Here is a 19,864-nt window from a genome sequence, read left to right on the forward strand (position 1 = left end):
AAATCAAATGCTGCATGTTTCTTATACACCAGCGGGGGGAAATGATCCCCTGTGAGTCCACTATTTCTGCAATTATGGAAACATGTCTTACTCCAATCAAACAAAAGTATTCATGAAATGAATGGGAGTAATTAAAACGAATTGAGACATGTAAATTAGTTTAATTAAGAGAAAACATACCCTGTAATAACTCTAGAAGAAAAAACTGTTCCTTATGGACTTTTAAGTTTTGTTAGGTTAATGTACATTGAGGCTATTAAAAAAAAAATCCCTGAACAAAACAATTACAAAATGTAAATGGGATGCAGTGAAGAAACATGTACAGTACTGTAGGGGAACGTATGTTTATTTTATTTTTTTGCTTTTTTTCCAGTTGTGACTTTTCAATAACAGCAATACTGTTTTTTTACATTTGTAACAATGTTTTGTAACATTGTTTGCTGCATTTGTAATGGCAAAACAAATCACAGGAAAAATGCCACACAACCGTCTTTTTTGGCCTTTTAAGGGAAACCGGTAGAAAATATGTATTTTTTTCAAATCAACTGATGGCAGAAAGTTAGGCTTCTTTAACACTGCCATTGTGACAGTAATGGAAGTGTGACGTCCATCGGGAGCACGGGAAGAATAGCGGAGGAAAAATACATCATACAATTTATTTTCCTTCCGCTACTCCCATCAAAAAACAATGGCACCCAACAGACCCTGAAAGAGGGGCCTTAAACCGATTTTTAAATGACTTCTATTTAAAAATCTTAATCCTTCCAGTACTTTATGCTCCAGAGAGAGGTTGTATAGTTCTTTTCAGTCTGACCACAGTGCTCTCTGCTGACACCTCTGTCCGTGTCAGGAACTGTCCAGAGCAGGAGAGCTTTACTATGGGGATTTGCTTGTACTCTAGACAGTTCCTGACAGGGACAGATGTGTCAGCAGAGAGCACTGTGGTCAGACTGGAAAGAGCTGCACAACTTCCTCTGGAGCATACAGCAGCTGATAAGTACTGGAAGGGTTACAATTTTTATATGGAAGCAATTTACAAATCTGTATAACTTTCTGGCACCAGTTGATTTAAAAAAATATTGTTTTCCACTGGAGGGTGGAAAATATTTATATACAACAATATTTATTTACATATATAAATTTAAAATTTTCCGTAATATCACAAAAAAAATACTAAAATAAAAATTACATAAAACTAAAGCCTAATAGAACAGAAACAAAGGACACAAACATTTTTGAACAACAGAACAGAATATGAATCAAAGAACGAATGTGGCCTTTAAAATATAAAGCGTACCTGTCTCCAACCAAAAAAAATAAAAAAAATAAAACATAAATGTTACTTACAATGTAATTAGCATCCTGTTCATGTCATTTGTGTCTGTTTCCAGTCTAGTTCTGGCCAGATATCTGCTACGTAGTCTGCTCAGTTTCCCTGCATTCCTCTTCCTAGCAGGGGCATGTCCCTGAGCAAGCTGTGTCACCTTTTATTTTCTGACTCTGTGTCTCTCAGCTAATGCTGCAGGGACCCATATGACATGCTGCAAGAATGTATGGGACATCTAGTGGCCAGAATTATAATGACCAAATATAAGGTAGAACCCTACAATATTTCTGAAAGACATACATTAGAGATAGTGTCAGAATTACATCTGCAATATATCAATGTTTTATGTTGATGATAGTTCCTCTTTAATGGTTTATCCTCAGTATAGGCCATCCATATTACATTGGCAGAATTCTGACATCCAGCTTCCCTGCAGATTAGCTGTGTTACCATTGGCTGTGTTTGCAAGTCAGTTTTTACTTGAAATGTCATATTATTTGTTGTAATGGTGAAGCATACTACAGCTCTGTCTAATTGTAATAACGCTTAATGATCACAAAAATAGAGAACTAGGCAGGCTGACAAGTCTGGTTCAGCCCAAGTCCCGCCACCAGCATCTTTCCCAGCCCTAACATTACAAGCACCGACCACACCCCTAACCTCTGCCATGCCCCCAACCTCCACCCTAAAAAAATGCAAACTCAGAATAAATACAGACCTGAGAAAATAACATAATAAATGTAAACCCTAATTAGACTCTTAAAGATGATCTCTGTGATTAGTCTAAAATTGAGATTTAATATTTTTGGAGCCCTAATTCCAACTGTCTTTCTACTTTCTTGCTACGCATTCCTGTTCCATAGATATATGTTTTACTATCTGGTTGACTATTTGTACTTTTCACTAAATAGTAAAATGGTTGGAAATTGTATTGTAAAATTGGGTATAAATGTTATGCTCAGGGGGTGTGATTGTGAAGCCCCTAAGGCTAAGTGGCCCTAGCTAGTAACAACTCCATCTGTGTGATACACAGAACAGTACAGCATACAGTATGTACATCACAGTTACATAAAAACACAGTAAATTTGATTCGGCCGATTTGCCAAATTTTCCGAAAAAAATTGGTTCGGTACAAATTTATTTGCGGAGAATCTGTATTAAAAACTGCTATTTCTGGCCTACAGAGAGCCTCAATAGGGGTGCAGAACACTTTGCCTTGCTGTAACACGCATAGGGTGTGTGCTGGGTTAGTGAAATAATACTGTTATTCAGTATGACATGCAGATTAGAGGCGTCGCTATTAGAATCACTGTCGCAGAGCGGCACAATGACAGAGCCTGGAGGTGGCATCTGTATGAGGAGACCATATAGTGGCTGAATGACACAGCCTGGGGTTGGCAGCAGCATGAGGAGGCCATATAGTGGCTGAATGACCCAGCCTGGAGGTGGACACAGCCTGACGAGGCCATGGGGCCTCACAATTGAAAAGATTAAAGATATGTTTGAACATTTAAATTGAAGATTACAAATAGATGAACCTAAAAAGTTTTATTTAATGTGCCAGCAGCATGAGGAGACCACATGGTGGTATATTGACAGAGCCCTGAGGTGGCAGAAGCATGAGGAGACCATATAGTGACTGAATGAAACAGCCTGGAGTTGGCGACAGCATGAGGAGACCATATAGTGGCTGAATGAATGACATAGCCTGGAGTTGGTGGCAGCATGAGAAGATCATATAGTGGCTGAATGACACAGCATAGAGTACGCGGAAGCATGTGGAGACCATATAATGCCTAAATGACACAGCATGGAGGTGGCGGCAGCATGAGGAGACCCTGTAGTGGCTAAATGACACAATGTGGAGGTGGAGGCAGTGTGAGGAGACCATATATTGGCTGAATGACACAGCCTGGAGGTGGCAGAAGCATACGGAGACCATATAGTGGCTGAATGACACAGCCTGGACTTGGTGGCAGCATGAGGAGACCATATAGTTGCCGAATGAGACAACCTGGAGGTGGCAGCAGCATGAGGAGAACATATGTGGCAGTATGAGACAGCTTAGAGGTGGCATCAGCAGCATCAGGAGTCCTGAAGTTACCCGGTGACATATTGAGGCAGCGGGTGACAATACCAGTATCCGGTGACGTAGGTGGGTGAAAAAAGGAGAACTTGGTATCAGATGTGTGGCATCAGGCAAGTGGCAGGATACGAATAGTAGCTGAGGCAGGTAGGCTGAAGAAAACAGTCTCTTTTGTAAAAGTGTTAGTGTGCACAAGTAAGTATTGAGGATATGCATTACGCAAAACATAACTTTTAATAATATTTTTAGGATAAAATATATGCACCCAAATTTTTTTTAAATCAAACAAAAGAAAAGGTGTGCAAAAAACACTATGTGCCACCTACACCACCAAGTATTGATGTGATGCAAAGTCCTCTAAAAGGTGGAAGGGAACAACATATGGTCCATTGTAACCGGTGGGGGTAAAAACTTTGCCTGTAAGACCCTACCCTCGCATGATTAATTCATGCTTTACGACTTATAGCCCCTCTACTAAAAAACACATAGACATTATAGTGCATGTACAACTTGATCAAAGGGCTGTAAGCCCTAAAATGTGATGTTGATTAGACACTACTCAAACATCTGTTATACAATAGTGTATGTCTGTGGGCTAACTAATAGTCCAAACTTCTCGTGAACCTGCCAGGAGGAAGTGTGATGAATTTACTTTTGTTTAAATATCTGCCTTGCCCATTCATCTCATCAACTTTGTCAAAGAGGCATTTCAAAGCCTCTGAAGTGCTTCAGGCTGGAATGCCTCTGAGCTTCCCTCCCATTCCTGTCCCTACTTGATTAGTGTTGCTCGCGAATATTCGCAATTCGAATTTTAATTGTGAATATCGCATATTCGCGAATTCACGAATATGACGAATATAGCACTATATATTCGTAATTACGAATATTCGTTTTATTTTTCGCATATGCAAAATTTTATGCGCATATGGGCAAATATATGCGCATATGCGCATATTCGCGAAGATTGAGTCCTCCCTCATTTAATGGTATAGGGAACTATGACTGGTGCATTAACCCATTGAAATCAATAGGCCCTTTGTGGTCTATGGGGATCTCACGGCATGTAAAACAGTAAGTTAACTTTACTTTCCTGGAAAAGCTGCTGAGTTGCCCATAGCAACCAATCAGATCGCTTCTTTCATTTTTCACAAGGCCTCTGCAAAATGAAAGAAGCGATCTGATTGGTTGCTATGGGCAACTAAGAAACTTTTCCTGGAAAAGTTTCTGAGTTGCCCATAGCAACCAGATTGCTTCCTTCATTTTTCAGAGGCCTTTTCAGAAGCAATCTGAAAAGCGATCTGATTGGTTACTATGGGCAACTCAGCTGCTTTTCCAGGAAAGTAAAGTTAAACCACAGCACTGTAACAGTCCTGCTTAGCTTACTGTTTTATATGGTGTAAGATCCCCATAGACCACAATGGGCCTATTAGTTTCAGTGGGCAAAAAATCACAGAGTTAGTGCACCATATACGCAGTTCTCTATACCATTAAAGAAGGGAGGATTCAATATTTGCGAATATGCCCATATGCGGAAAACCAGTGTAGAGGAAGAGTTGTGCAGTTGCCCATAGCAACCGATCAGATTGCTTCCTTCATTTTTGAAAAGGCCTCTGAAAAATGAAAGGAGCGATCTGATTGGTTGCTATGGGCAACTCAGAAACTTTTCCTCTGTACAGGTTTTGATTAATACCCCTCTATGGGGAAGATACATCAAAACCAGTGTAGAGGAAGAGTTGTGCAGTTGCCCATAGCAACCAATCAGATTGCTTCCTTCATTTTTGAAAAGGCCTCTGAAAAATGAAGGAAGTAGTCAGGTTGCTATGGGCAACTCAGAAACTTTTCAGGAAAAGTTTCTGAGTTGCCCATAGCAACCAATCAGATCGCTTCTTTCATTTTGCAGAGCCCTTGTGAAAAATGAAAGAAGCAATCTGATTGGTTTCTATGGGCAACTCAGCAGCATTTCCAAGAAAGTAAAGTTAAGCCACAACACTGTAAAACTCAGTCCCACCCTGGGACTCAAACCCATGGTGGTCTCCCATCCACTGTGCTGCTGAGACGGTCCTGCTTAGCATACTGTTTTGCATGGCTAGCGATCCCCATAGACCACAATGGGCCTATTGGTTCCAATGGGCAAAAAATCACAGACTTAACCCCTTAAGGACCGGGGGTTTTTCCGTTTTTGCATTTTCGTTTTTTGCTCCTTGCCTTTAAAAAATCATAACTCTTTCAATTTTGCACCTAAAAATCCATATGATGGCTTATTTTTTGAACCACCAATTCTACTTTGTAATGACGTCAGTCATTGTGCCCAAAAATCTACGGTGAAACGGGAAAAAAAATCATTGTGAGACAAAATTGAAAAAAAAAACGCCATTTTGTAACTTTTGGGGGCTTCCGTTTCTACGTAGTACATTTTTCGGTAAAAATGACACCTTACCTTTATTCTGTAGGTCCATATGATTAAAATGATACCCTACTTATACAGGTTTGAATTTGTCGCACTTCTGGAAAAAATCATAACTTCATGCAGAAAAATTTATACGTTTAAAATTGTCATCTTCTGACCCCTATAACTTTTTTATTTTTCCGTGTATGGGGCGGTATGAGGGCTCATTTTTTGCGCCGTGATCTGAAGTTTTTAACGGTATGATTTTTGCATTGATAGGACTTATTGATCGCTTTTTATTCATTTTTTCATGATATAGAAAGTGACCAAAAATGCACTATTTTGGACTTTGGAATATTTTTGCGCGCACGCCATTGACCGTGCGGTTTAATTAACGATATATTTTTATAATTCGGACATTTCCGCACGCGGCGATACCATTTATGTTTATTTTTATTTTTATTTACACTGTGTTTTTTCTTTTATGGGAAAAGGGGGGTGATTCAAACTTTTAATAGGGAAGGGGTTAAATGATGTTTATTCACTTTTTTTTTGCACTTTTTTTTTGCAGTGTTATAGGTCCCATAGGGACCTATAACACTGCACACACTGATCTTTTACATTGATCACTGGTTTCTCATAAGAAACCAGTGATCGATGATTCTGCCGCATGACTGCTCATGCCTGGATCTCAGGCACTGAGCAGTCATTCGGCGATCGGACAGCGAGGAGGCAGGTAGGGGCCCTCCCGCTGTCCTGTCAGCTGTTCGGGATGCCGCGATTTCACCGCGGCTATCCCGAACAGCCCACTGAGCTAGCCGGCATGGTTTCGGTTTCACTTTAGACGCGGCGTTCAACTTTGAACGGCGCGTCTAAAGGGTTAATAGCACGCGGCACAGCGATCAATGCCGCGCGCTATTAGCCACGGGTCCCGGCCGTTGTTAGAGGCCGGGCCCGAACCGCTATGACGCGGGGCCACGCCGTGGCCCCGCGTTATAGATCGGGAGTGGACACATGACGTTCCAGTACGTCATGTGTCCTTAAGGGGTTAATGCACATGTCACCGGTCCCTATACCATTAAAGAAGGGAGGGCTCAATATTTGCGAATGTGCGCATATATTTTCACATATGCGCAAAAAAACGAATATAACGAATATGTGAATTTCGTGACTATATGACGAATATTCGTCCATATATTCGGAAAATATCGCGAATTTGAATATGGCCTATGCCGCTCATGACTATACTTGATTGACATTCAGCTGGAAGCTGAGTCCGGTGTCCAAATTTCAAACCTGTACTAAATTAAAATGCCTGCTGCAGGACTCTGTGCTAGAAACTGAGCCCTGACTGTCAATCAAGCAAGCAGGGATTGGAGTGAAGAGCTGTTCTAGCCCTTTGCATTCCAGGGGCGTGAGAACGCCTTTTAGACTCTTGGCAACATAGAATATTTTATTTTTATTTTTTTATAGTACGGAAGCACAGAAAGAAATATGAAGCTAACATTCCCTTCGACTGATAAAGGCAATGCTTGTATTATTTCCTTAAGGACCCACAATAAGAATATTCGCAATGCGAATATTCGTGGAAATTCCGCCCTACTTATGCCTGTGAGCCAATGAGTTCTGCAAGCACAGTTGTCAGAGCTTAACAACGTCCCTAGCAATGTCCCTCGCATGATGTTATGGTGTGCATGCACAGACGAGCGAAATTTCGCTATTAATTTCGCATTCGCAATAGAGAAATTTCGCAATTCAAAAAAATGTCACGCATATAACGAATATTCGAATTTCACGAATATGGGACGAATATTCGTCCTCATATTCGCGAAATATAGCGAATTTGAATATGGCATATGCCTCTCATCACTAATAATAATGTTCTGAGCGGTTTCACACCAGAGCTTCACTTTATCCGCTTAAGGACCACGGGCGTATGGGTATGCCCTGATGCCCTGGTACTTAAAGTGGTATTCCAGGATTTTTTTTATTTGACTATGCTACAGGGGCTGTAAAGTTAGTGTAGTTCATAATATAGTGTCTGTACCTGTGTGTGACGGTTTTCTCACAATTCTTATGTGATTTTCACCCCAATATTTATTTTTAACAGCATACACCAGAGAATTCTGGTCTCTGCCACTCGCCGGGGCAAGACCAGGATGCCCGTTTAAATCATTCAGCAGGCACCCCGTGCAAAGCCCTGGGACCCCCCTCATGTTGGCGATCGCCGCAAATCGACGATCAATTCAGATAGGCGATTAGCGCTGAATCCAAGTCAATCAGGTCACCAGTGATCCGAAAAAGAGGGTGATTGGTCCAGTCCGAGTCGGCATCAATCACCCTTTCCCAGTAGGAGTGAGGTGGCACTGGTGCCACTTCACAATTGACGTGTGTTACATATTGAATTTGCATGTTGAATTCTGGTCTCTGCCCCCTCGCCAGGGCAGGGGCAGGACCAGGATGCCCGCCAAAATCATTCAGCAGGCACCCCGTGCAACGCCCTGGGACCCCCCCATGTTGGCGATCGCCGCAAATCGACGATCAATTCAGATAGGCGATTAGCAGCGAATCCGAGTCAATCAGGTCACCAGTGACCCGAAAGAAAGGGTGATTGGTCCAGTCCGAGTCGGCATCAATCACCCTTGCCCAGCAGGAGTGTCAGTGTATGCTGAGAATTGTAGTTTTGCAACAGCTGAAGGTGCACTGGTTGGGAAACACATAGTTTGTGACCTAACTCAGTGTTCCACAACCAGTGTTCCTCCAGATGTTGCAAAACTACAACTCCCAGCATGCATTGACAGACAGTACATGCTGGGAGTTGTAGTTTTGCAACAGCTGGAAGCACACTGGTTTCGAAACACTGAGTTAAGTAAAAAACTCTGTGTTTTGCAACCAGTGTGCCTCCAGCTGTTGCATAACTACAACCCCCAGCATTCAAGGACAGCCAAAGGGCATGCTGGGAGTAATAGTTTTGCAACAGCTGGAGGTTCAAAAAACCTGTGAGGTGTAAGTACTCACTGTAACCCTTGTTATTACACCATTACACCATGTGAAAAATGAATTACACCATGTGAAAATGAAAAATTTGGAGTAACATCATCATTTTAGTGTTAAAAATCTAATTTTTCACTTTTACAGCCCACTGTTGAAAAAACCTGTAATGGGTAAGTACTCACTGTAACCCTTGTTATGTTCCTGAAGGGGTCTAGTTTCCAAAATGGTGTCACACATGGGGGGTTTATGCTGTTCTGGCACCATGGGAGGTTTGTAAATGCACATGGCCCACGACTTCAATTTCAGCAAAATTCTCTTTCCAAAAGTCCAATGACGCTCCTTCTGTTCTGAGACCTATAGTGCGCCAGCAGAGCACTTAACGTCCACATATGGGGCGTTTTCTTAATTGGGAGAAATTGGGCTTCAAATTTTGGGGTCCTTTTTCTCCTATTACCCCTTGTGAACATTAATAATTTTGTGGTAACACCATCATTTTAGTGATAAAAATAAAAAAAATTATTTTCACGTCCAACTTCAAGGCAAAGTCGTCAAACACCTGTGAGGTGTTAAGGCTCACTATACCCCTTGTTACATTTCTTGAGGGGTGTAGTTTCCAAAATAGTATGCCATGTGTTTTTTTTTTTTTTGGCTGGGGGCTTCCTTAATGCAACATCCCCCCCCCCCCCCCCCCCCAAAAAAAATAAAAAAAAAATTTCAGCAAATTCTCTTTCAAAAAGCCAAATTTTGCTCCTTGTCTTCTGTGCATTGTAGTGCGCAAACAGAGCTCTTAACCTCCACATATGGTGCATTTTCTTAATAGGAAGAAATTGGACTTTAAATTTTGGGGTCCATTTTCTCCTAATACCCCTTGTGAAAAGAAATTTGAGGTAACACCATCATTTTAGTGTTAAAAATCAAATTTTCCCTATTCACATCCAACTTCAACGCAAAGTCGTCAAACACCTGTGAGGTGTTAAGGCTCACTATGCCCCTTGTTACATTCCTTGAGGGGTGTATTTTCCAAAATAGTTTGCCATGTGTTTTTTTTTCCTTTTCTGGCACCATGGGGGCTTCCTAAATGTGATATGCCCCCAAAAAAACATTTCAGAAAAACTCACTCTCCAAAATCCCATTTTTGCTCCTTCCCTTCTGAGCCCTCTACTGCGTCCGCCGAACACTTTACATCCACCTATGAGGTATTTCCTTACTCAAGAGAAATTGGGTTAAAAATGTTGGGGGGATTTTTCTCCTTTTACGCTACTACTGGGTCTACAAGAAGATGCGAGTGTAAAAAATTTTAGATTTTTTATTTTCTCCTTCACTTTGCTGCTATACCTGCGAAACACCTAAAGGGTTAACACACTTACTGAATGTCATTTTGAATACTTTGGGGGGTGCAGTTTTTATAATGGGGTCATTTATGGGGTATTTCTAATATGAAGGCCCTTTAAATCTACTTCAAACCTGAACTGGTCCCTGAAAAATTCTGATTTAGAAAATTTTGTGAAAAATTGGAAAATTCCTGCTGAACTTTTCAGCCCTCCAGTCTTCCAAAAGGAAAAACATGTCAACTTTATGATGCAAACATGAAGTAGACATATTGTATATGTGAATCAATATATAATTTATTTAGTATGTCTATTTTCCTTACAAGCAGAGAGCTTCAATGTTAGAAAAATGCTAAATTTTCAAATTTTTCATGAAATATGGGAATTTTTCACCAAGAAATGATGAAGTGTTGATGAAAATTTACCACTATGTTAAAGTAGAATATGTCACATAAGTAAAAGCATCCCAGAATTATTAATGCTTAAAGTGACAGTGGTCAGATGTGCAATAAAACACTCTGGTCTTCAACCCCTTAAGGACCAGGCCATTTTACACCTTAGGACCAGAGCATTTTTTGAACATCTGACCACTGTCACTTTAAACTCTGGAATGCTTTCAGTTATCATTCTGATTCTGAGATTGTTTTTTCATGACATATTCTACTTTAACATGGTGGTAAATTTTTGTTGTAACTTGCATCCTTTCTTGGTGAAAAATCCCAAAATTTTATGAAAAAATTGAAAATTTTGCTTTTTTCTAACTTTGAAGCTCTCTGCTTGTAAGGGAAATGGATATTCCAAATGAAAATTTTTTTTATTCACATTTCCAATATGTCTACTTCATGTTTGCATCATAAAATTGACAAGTTTTTACTTTTGGAAGACACCAGAGGGCTTCAAATTTCAGCAGCAATTTTCCAATTTTTCACAAAATTTTCAAACTCACTATTTTTCAGGGACCAGTTCAGGTTTGAAGTGGATTTGAAGGGTCTTCATATTAGAAATACCCCATAAATGACCCCATTATAAAAACTGCACCTCCCAAAGTATTCAAAATGACATTCAGTAAGTGTGTTAACCCTTTGGTGTTTCACAGGAATAGCAGCAAAGTGAAGGAGAAAATTCACAATCTTCATTTTTTACACTTGCATGTTCTTGTAGACCCAATTTTTGAATTTTTACAAGGGGTAAAAGGAGAAAATGTATACTTATATTTGTAGCCCAATTTCTCTCGAGTAAGCACATTCCTCATATGTCTATGTAAATTGTTTGGGGGGCGCAGTAGAGGGCTCAGAAGGGAAGGAGCGACAAGGGGATTTTTTAGAGTACGTTTTTCTGAAATGGTTTTTGGGGGGCATGTTGCATTTAGGAAGCCCCTATGGTGCCAGAACAGCAAAAAAAAAAACACATAGCATACCATTTTGGAAACTAGACCCCTTGAGGAACGTAACAAGGAATAAAGTGAGCCTTAATACCCCACAGTGGTTTCACGACTTTTGCATATGTAAAATTTTTTTTTTATTTTTTCACTAAAATGTGTGTTTCCCCCACATTTCACATTTTTGCAAGAGTTAATAGCACACAATACCCCCCAAAATGTGTAACCCCATGTCTTCTGAGTATGGAGGTACCCAATAAGTTGACCTGAAGTGCACTACGGGCGAACTACAATGCTCAGAAGAGAAGGAGTCATATTTGGCTTTTTGAGAGCAAATTTTGCTCGGGGGGCATGTTGCATTTAGGAAGCCCCTATGGTGCCAGAACAGCAAAAAACAAAAAACACATGGCATACCATTTTGGAAACTAGACCCCTTGAGGAACGTAACAAGGAATAAAGTGAGCCTTAATACCCCACAGGGGTTCCACGACTTTTGCATATGTAAAAAAAAAAAATATTATTTTTTCACTAAAATGTGTGTTTCCCCCCAAATTTCACATTTTTGCAAGGGTTAGTAGCAGAAAATACCCCCCAAAATTTGTAACCCCATCTCTTCTGAGTATGGAGGTTCCCCATAAGTTGACCTGAAGTGCACTACTGGCGAGCTACAATGCTCAGAAGAGAATAAATCATATTTGGCTTTTTGAGAGCAAATTTTGCTGGGGGGCATGTCGCATTTAGGAAGCCCCTATGGTGCCAGAACAGCAAAAAAAAAACACATGGCATACCATTTTGGAAACTAGACCCCTTGAGGAAAGTAACAAGGAATAAAGTGAGCCTTAATACCCCCCAGGGGTTTCACAACTTTTGCATATGTAAAAAAAAATTATTATTTTTTCACTAAAATGTGTGTTTGCCCCCCCCCAAATTTCACATTTTTGCAAGGGTTAATAGCAGAAAATACCCCCCAAAATGTGTAACCCCATCTCTTCTGAGTATGGAGGTACCCCATAAGTTGACCTGAAGTGCACCACGGGCAAGCTACAATACTCAGAAGAGAATGAGTCATATTTGGCTTTTTGAGAGCAAATTTTGCTTGGGGGGCATGTCGCATTTAGGAAGCCCCTATGGTGCCAGAACAGCAAAAAATACCACATGGCATACCATTTTGGAAACTAGACCCCTTGAGGAACGTAACAAGGAATAAAGTGAGCCTTAATACCTCACAGGGGTTTCACAACTTTTGCATATGTAAAAAAAAAATATTATTTTTTCACTACAATGTGTTTCCCCCCAAATTTCACATTTTTGCAAGGGTTAATAGCAGAAAATACCCCCCAAAAGTTGTAACCCCATCTCTTCTGAGTATGGAGGTACCCCATAAGTTGACCTGAAGTGCACTATGGGCGAACTACAATGCTCAGAAGAGAAGGAGTCATATTTGGCTTTTTGGAAGCAAATTTTGCTCGGGGGGCATGTCACATTAAGGAAGCCCCTATGGTGAAAGGAAAGCAAAAAAAATTAAAAATAAAACACATGGCATACAATTTCGGAAACTACATCCCTCAAGGAACATAACAAGGGGTACAGTGAGTCTTCACACCCCACAGGTGTTTGATAAATATTCATGAAGTGGGATGTGAAAATGAACAATTGGATTTTTTTACACTAAAATGCTGGGGTTACACCAAATTTTTCATTTTCACAAGTGGTAAAAGGAGAAAATGTCACCGTAAGTTTGTAAATACATTTTTTTGGAGTAAGGACATACCTCAAGTCTGGGCGTAAACAGCTTGCACACTGGTCTGAGAGAAGCAGATCGCATTCAGGGGCCCTGAGCTTCTGCGTTGCGGCCTATGGAGCCAGAACAGTGGGACCCCCCCTCAAGGGGCATTACATGGGGTAAATAACTGGGGTACACTAAATAACTAAAATGGGGTACAGTGGGACATAACATTATAAAACAGGTTATGTTCCCAGAATGATGACCCAGAGTATAGCCAAAACTAAAAAATATGCCCGCCCCAAACCCTATGCTCTGAATCATCATTCTGGGAATGTGACGTGTGTGGCCGTCCCTAACCTGTTGCCTCAAATGCGCACCACGCTCAGGTGGAGAGAGAGCTGCGCATTTGAGGCAACAAAAAAAGTCCCCGATGATAGTGACTCAGTAATCTATGACCCAGAGAAAAAAATACCCCCAGAGGTCTCATCAGTTTTTTTTTTAAGATCAGTTTTTTGGGCAATTTAGTGGTTTTATTGTGTTAAAATTTGGAATGTACTCTGGACATGGTACATTGGGGTCAAATTATGGAAAATTAAAATGAAAAGGGAAAATTTAGTACTGCATGGAAGTGTGATACTCCCTGAAGCAGTGTTTAATGCAGAGGCCCAGATGATCGGGGCAAGTATCACATTGAGTGGTGGTGTCCTTCCGAATCCCCCACTCTGCATTTTTTCGGGGATCGTCCCTTCTTTCCAGTGTGGGGGACTTCACCTGGAAAGTGTTGGCCTGGGACGATCCTGGCACCCATAACTCCAGTTCCTTGGGAAGTCTGGCCTGCTCTTTCCCGGTCGCCAAAGATCAGGACCTTTAGGACTTCTTCTTCGAACTGGAGGAATGTCCCTGTGTTGCCAGCGTACTGGGACAGTACAAAAGCGTTGTACATGGCAACCTGTACCAAGTAGACCGCAATTTTTATGTACCATACCCATGTTTTCCGCATGGCCAGAAAGATCAACTCCCCCCATATACCGATTGTAGTCCAGAATACAATCGGGCTTGAGGACCGGTGTTGTGGTACCTCGCACAGGGATAGGTGAGCTGCCGTTACCATGAATAGTGGTCAGCATAAGGACATCCCTCTTATCCTTATACCTGACCAACAACAGGTTTTCATGGGTAAGGGCACGGGACTTCCCCTTGGGCATAGGTGTCTGCGGAAAATTTAGAGGGAGGCCTCTCTGTTTTTTCCGCACGGTCCCACAAGCGGACGTGGATCTGGCGGCAAGGGATGTGAAGAGAGGGATGCTGGTATAAAAGTTGTCCACGTACACGTGGTAACCCTTATCCAGCAAAGGGTGCACAAGCTCCCAAACGATTTTCCCGCTAACACCCAGAGTGGGGGAACAATCTGGGGGTTCAATAAGGGAATCTCGTCCCTCATACACTCTAAACTTGAGAGTGTACCCGGAGGTACTCTCACAAAGTTTATAGAGCTTCACGCCATACCGCGCCCGCTTCGAGGGAATATACTGGTGGAAGATGAGTCTCCCCTTAAATCTAATAAGAGACTCATCAACCGAGAGCTCCCTGAGGGGTACGTAGGCCTCCAAAAATTTGGCCCCAAAGTGATCGATGACCGGCCTCACTTTGTGAAGCCGGTCATGGGCGGGATCACCTCGGGGCGGACATGCCGCATTATCTGCATAATGCAGGCATTTCTGAATGGCCTTGAACCGCCTCCGTGCCATGACCATACTGTAAAGCGGGGTCTGGTAGAGGATGTCCCCGCTCCAGTACTGTCTGACACTTGGTTTTTTGACCAGGCCCATATGCAGCAAGAGGCCCCAAAATTTCCTCATCTCTGCTGCATCAATGGCGTACCATTCATTGGGCCTGGCCAAAACAGAATCAGGGTGGTGGGCGATGAACTGCCTGGCGTACAGATTCGTCTGCTCCACCATTAGATTGACAAAACTGTCACTGAAAAAATAACTGAAATAGTCAATTTCAGTGAATCCAGAATTGTCAATCCGGATTCTGGAGTCGCCAACAAACTCCGGAACCCGTGACTGATAAGCCTTTGGGGGTCTCCAGACAGGTTCACCGGAAGGGGGCTCCGGTAAACTTGTCTGGGGGGTCGGACTCCTAGTACGAGCAGCATCACCACTCGCACTAGTGCCGTTCACCGGGCCACTATCATGGGGGGTGTGTGGCCTCGTCTGGCGGCGTCTCCGCCGCCGTATAGGTGACTCATCATCAGTACTAGATGATGAGGAGGACGATGAAGAACACAGGAATATTGGATCTTCATCGTCCTCACTGACAGATTCGGAGTCGGAGGCAAGAAAAGCTTATGCCTCCGCTGCCATCGCCTTTTTTCTATGGTGGGGGGGGGGGGGGTGAGTATGTAGTGTGTATGATTGGTGTAACTAACTGTATGGGGGGGGGGAGGGGAAGCGCTGCGGCCCAAAAAAAAAAATGCCCAAATGCAGCGCCCTGAATCCCTAATAGGGCCCGGGTCACAGTAAAAAAATTTTGCGGACCCTTTAGGTCCTATCAGGGGGTCAGGGGGGGGGGAAATGTTAACTTTTCTTTACACTTTTTTTTTAACTTTATTTTACTGGTTAACCCTACCTGTCCCTGGGGCTGTACTCTCTCCCTGCTCTAAGGGGGGTCTTCCTCTGTGAGGGGCTCCGATCTTCACAGAGGGGGGGGGGTCCCTGGCTCCTTCTCGCAGCTCTGGCCGCTGAATGAACTCAGGGAGCAAGCAGAGCCGCGAGAAGGGGCCGTTAACCCCTCCCCGTCCGGCCAATAGCAGCGATCCTGGGGGGTTGACGAAATCGCCACCTCCCCATAGATACAGATGGTGATAGGGGGTGTATCCTACACCCCCGATCACCTTGTATCTCCGGGTCAGCGGGTCACACGTGACCCGCATCACCGGAATAGCCGAAAATCGCAAGTGTGAATTCACTTGCAATTTTCGGCGATCGCCTACATGGGGTGGTCTGATGACCCCCCTGGGCATTGGCGCGTCACCCCGGTCCGGTCCCTGCCCGGCGCGCGGCAGGGACCGGAATTCCCACGGGCGAACAGGTACGCCCTTGGTCCTTAAGTACCAGGGAGCAAAGGCGTACCTGTACGCCCTTGGTCCTTAAGGGGTTAAAGGGGTACTCCGGTGGAAAACTTTTTATTTTATTTATTTTTTTATCCAACTGGTGCCAGAAAATTTTACAGATTTGTAAATGACTTCTATTAAAAAATCTCAATCCTTCCAGTACTTATTAGCTGCTGAATACTACAGAGGAAATTCTTTTCTTTTGGTGACACAGAGCTCTCTGATGACATCACAAGCACAGTGCTCTCTGCTGACATATCTGTCCATTTTAGGAACTGTCCAGAGCAGCAAATGTTTGCTATGGGGATTTTCTCCTACTCCTTTTATTGAAGTAAATTTACAAATCTGTTTAACTTTCTGGCACCAGTTGATTTAAAAAAAAAAAAAGTTTTCCACTGGAGTACCCCTTTAACCTGTTGGGGACGAAGGGCGTATGCATACGCCCTTGCGTCCTGGTACTTAAGGACGAAGGGCGTATCCACACGCCCGTGGGAATTTCGGCCCCCGCCGCGCGCCGGGCGGGGACCGGGCCGGGGTGACTGCTGATATCTATCAGCAGGCACCACGTGCAAATGCCCAGGGGGGTCATTAGACCCCCCCATGTCGGCGATCGGCGCAAATCGCAAGTGAATTCACACTTGCGATTTGCGCCGATTCCGGGTCATTACGGGTCTATAGTGACCCGGTGACCCGGAATAGAAGGGGGATCGCGGGTGTCTAAGACACCCACGATCCCCCTAAAGCGATAGGAGTGAGGTGGCAGGGTTGCCACCCCTCCTATCTCTGCTATTGGTGGTCTAGACGCGACCACCAATAGCAGATCTGGGGCGGAGGGGTTTACTTTTGTTTTCCCCGTCCTGCCCACCCACAATAGGCGGGGCAGAACGGGGAACCGAAGGGGACCGGGCGCCGACGTCCACTTACCCCTCCGGAGGCAGCGGAGCGACGGGGATCGGCGGCGGCGACGGAGATCTGCGGCGGCATGCGGCAGAAGAGGACGGCTCCCGGATGCGACGGAAGCCATTGAGTATTTGCCTAGCAACATCTAGAGGGCTACAGTCTGAGACCACTATAGTGGTCTCTAGACTGTAGCCCTCCAGATGTTGCAAAACTACAACTCCCAGCATACCCAGACAGCTGTTTGCTGTGTGGGCATGCTGGAATTTGTAGTTTTGCAACAGCTGGAGGTCTGCAGTTTAGAGACCACTGCACAGTGATCTCTATACTGCCCTCTAGATCTTGCAAAACTACAACTCCTAGCATGCCCACACAGCTGTTTGCTGTCTGGGCATGCTGGGAGTTGTAGTTTTGCAACATCTGGAGATCCACAGTTTGGAGATCACTTTTCAGTGGTCTCTAAATTGTAGCACTCCAGATGTTGCAAAACTACAAATTCCAGCATGCCCACACAGAAAACAGCTGTCTCGGCATGCTGGGAGTTGTAGTTGCGTACCTCCAGCTGTTGCATAACTACATCTCCCAGCATGCCCTTCTGTGATCAGACATGCTGGGAATTGTAGTTTTGCAACAGCTGGAGGCACACTGGTTGGAAAATACTGAGTTAGGTAACAGAACCCAACTCAGTATTTTCCAACCAGTGTGCCTCCACCTGTTTAAAAACTACAACTCCCAGCATGTACTGACAGACCGTGCATGCTGGGAGTTGTAGTTTTGCAATAGCTGGAGGCTCACTGGTTGGAAAATACTGAGTTAGGTAACAGAACCTAACTGAAGGTTTTCCAACCAGTGTGCCTCCAGCTGTTGCAAAACTACAACTCCCAGCATGTACTGACAGACCGTGCATGCTGGGAGTTGTAGTTTTGAAACAGCTGGAGGTTTGCCACCCCCCCCCCCCCATGTGAACGTACAGGGTACATTCACACGGGTGGGTTTACAGCAAGTTTCCTGCTTCAAGTATGAGCTGCGGCAAATTTTTCGCCGCAGCGCAAATTCCTAGCGGGAAACTCACCGTAACCCGCCAGTGTGAATGTACCCTAAAAACAGTACACTATACTAACACCTAATAAAGAGTAAAACACTACATATACACCCCCTTACACTGTCCCCCCCAATAAAAAGGAAAAACGTATTGTACAGCAGTGTTTCCAAAACGGAGCCTCCAGCTGTTGCAAAACAACAACTCCCAGCATTTCCGGACAGCCACTGACTGTCCAGGCATGCTGGGAGTTTAGCAACAGCTGGAGGCACCCTGTTTGGGAATCACTGGCGTAAAATACCCCTATGTCCACCCCTATGCAATCCCTAATTTAGTCCTCAAATGCGCATGGCGCTCTCTCACTTTGGAGCCCTGTCGTATTTCAAGGAAACAGTTTAGGGTCACATATGGGGTATCGCTGTACTCGGGAGAAATTACACTACAAATTTTGGGGGGCTTTTTCTCCTTTTACCCCTTATGAAAAGGAAAAGTTTGGGTCTACACCAGCCTGTTAGTGTAAAAAAAAAATGTTTTACACTAACATGCTGGTGTTGCCCTTTACTTTTTATTTTCACAAGAGGTAAAAGGAAAAAAAGACCCCCAAAATTTGTAACGCAATTTCTCCTGAGTACGGAAATACCCCATATGTGGGCGTAAAATGCTCTGCGGACGCACAACAAGGCTCAGGAGTGAGAGCGCACTATGTACATTTGAGGCCTAAATTGGTGATTTGCACAGGGGTGGCTGATTTTACAGCGGTTCTGACATAAATGCAAAAAAATAAATACCCACATGTGACCCCATTTTGGAAACTACACCCCTCGTGTTATGTAATAAGGGGTACAGTGAGCATTTACGCCCCACAAGGGTCTGAAAGATTTTTGGAACAGTGGTACGTGAAAATGAAAAATTTAATTTTTTTGTTTGCACAGCCCACTGTTCCAAAGATCTGTCAAACGCCAGTGGGGTGTAAATGCTCACTGTACCCCTTATTACATTCTGTGAGGGGTGTAGTTTCCAAAATGTTTACATTTGTATATGTATATTTTTTTCATTTACACATCCGACTTTAACAAAAAGTTGTCAAACACCTGTGGGGTGTTAAGGCTCACCGTACCCCTTGTTACGTTCCTTAAGGGGTGTCGTTTCCATAATAGTGTGCAATGTGGGGGTTTTTGCTGTTCTGGCACCATAGGGGCTTCCTAAATGGGACATGCCCCCCAAAAACCATTTCAGAAAAACTCACTCTCCTAAATCCCATTGTTGCTCCTTCGCTTCTGAGCCCTCTAGTGCACCTGCCGAACACTTGACATCCACATATGAGGTATTTTCTTTCTCGAGAGAAATTAGGTTACAAATTTTGAGAGGATTTTTTTCCTTTTACCCCTTGTAAAAATTAAAAAATTGGGTGTACAAAAAAAGGCCAGTGTAAAAAATGAAGATTTTGAATTTTCTCCTTCACTTTGCTGCTATTCCTGTGAAACACCTAAAGGGTTAAAACGCTGACTGAATGTCATTTTGAATACTTTGAGGGGTGCAGTTTTTATAATGGGGTCATTTATCGGGTATTTCTAACCAGAAGACC

At 43.3% G+C, this 19,864-nt stretch overlaps 1 long non-coding RNA gene across 1 annotated transcript in view; it reads right to left on the minus strand.

Annotated features, from left to right (window-relative positions):
• Positions 1–1,370: 1,370 nt before the first annotated feature.
• LOC130366515 (uncharacterized) overlaps positions 1,371–19,864 on the minus strand; it is a 32,134-nt gene continuing 13,640 nt past the window's right edge. Inside the window, exon 3 of the long non-coding RNA XR_008891905.1 lies at positions 1,371–1,614. This is a non-coding gene — a long non-coding RNA (uncharacterized LOC130366515). The remainder of the gene's footprint in view (positions 1,615–19,864) is intronic.

Source organism: Hyla sarda, chromosome 1, assembly GCF_029499605.1.
Source record: "Hyla sarda isolate aHylSar1 chromosome 1, aHylSar1.hap1, whole genome shotgun sequence".
NCBI lineage: Eukaryota > Metazoa > Chordata > Amphibia > Anura > Hylidae > Hyla > Hyla sarda.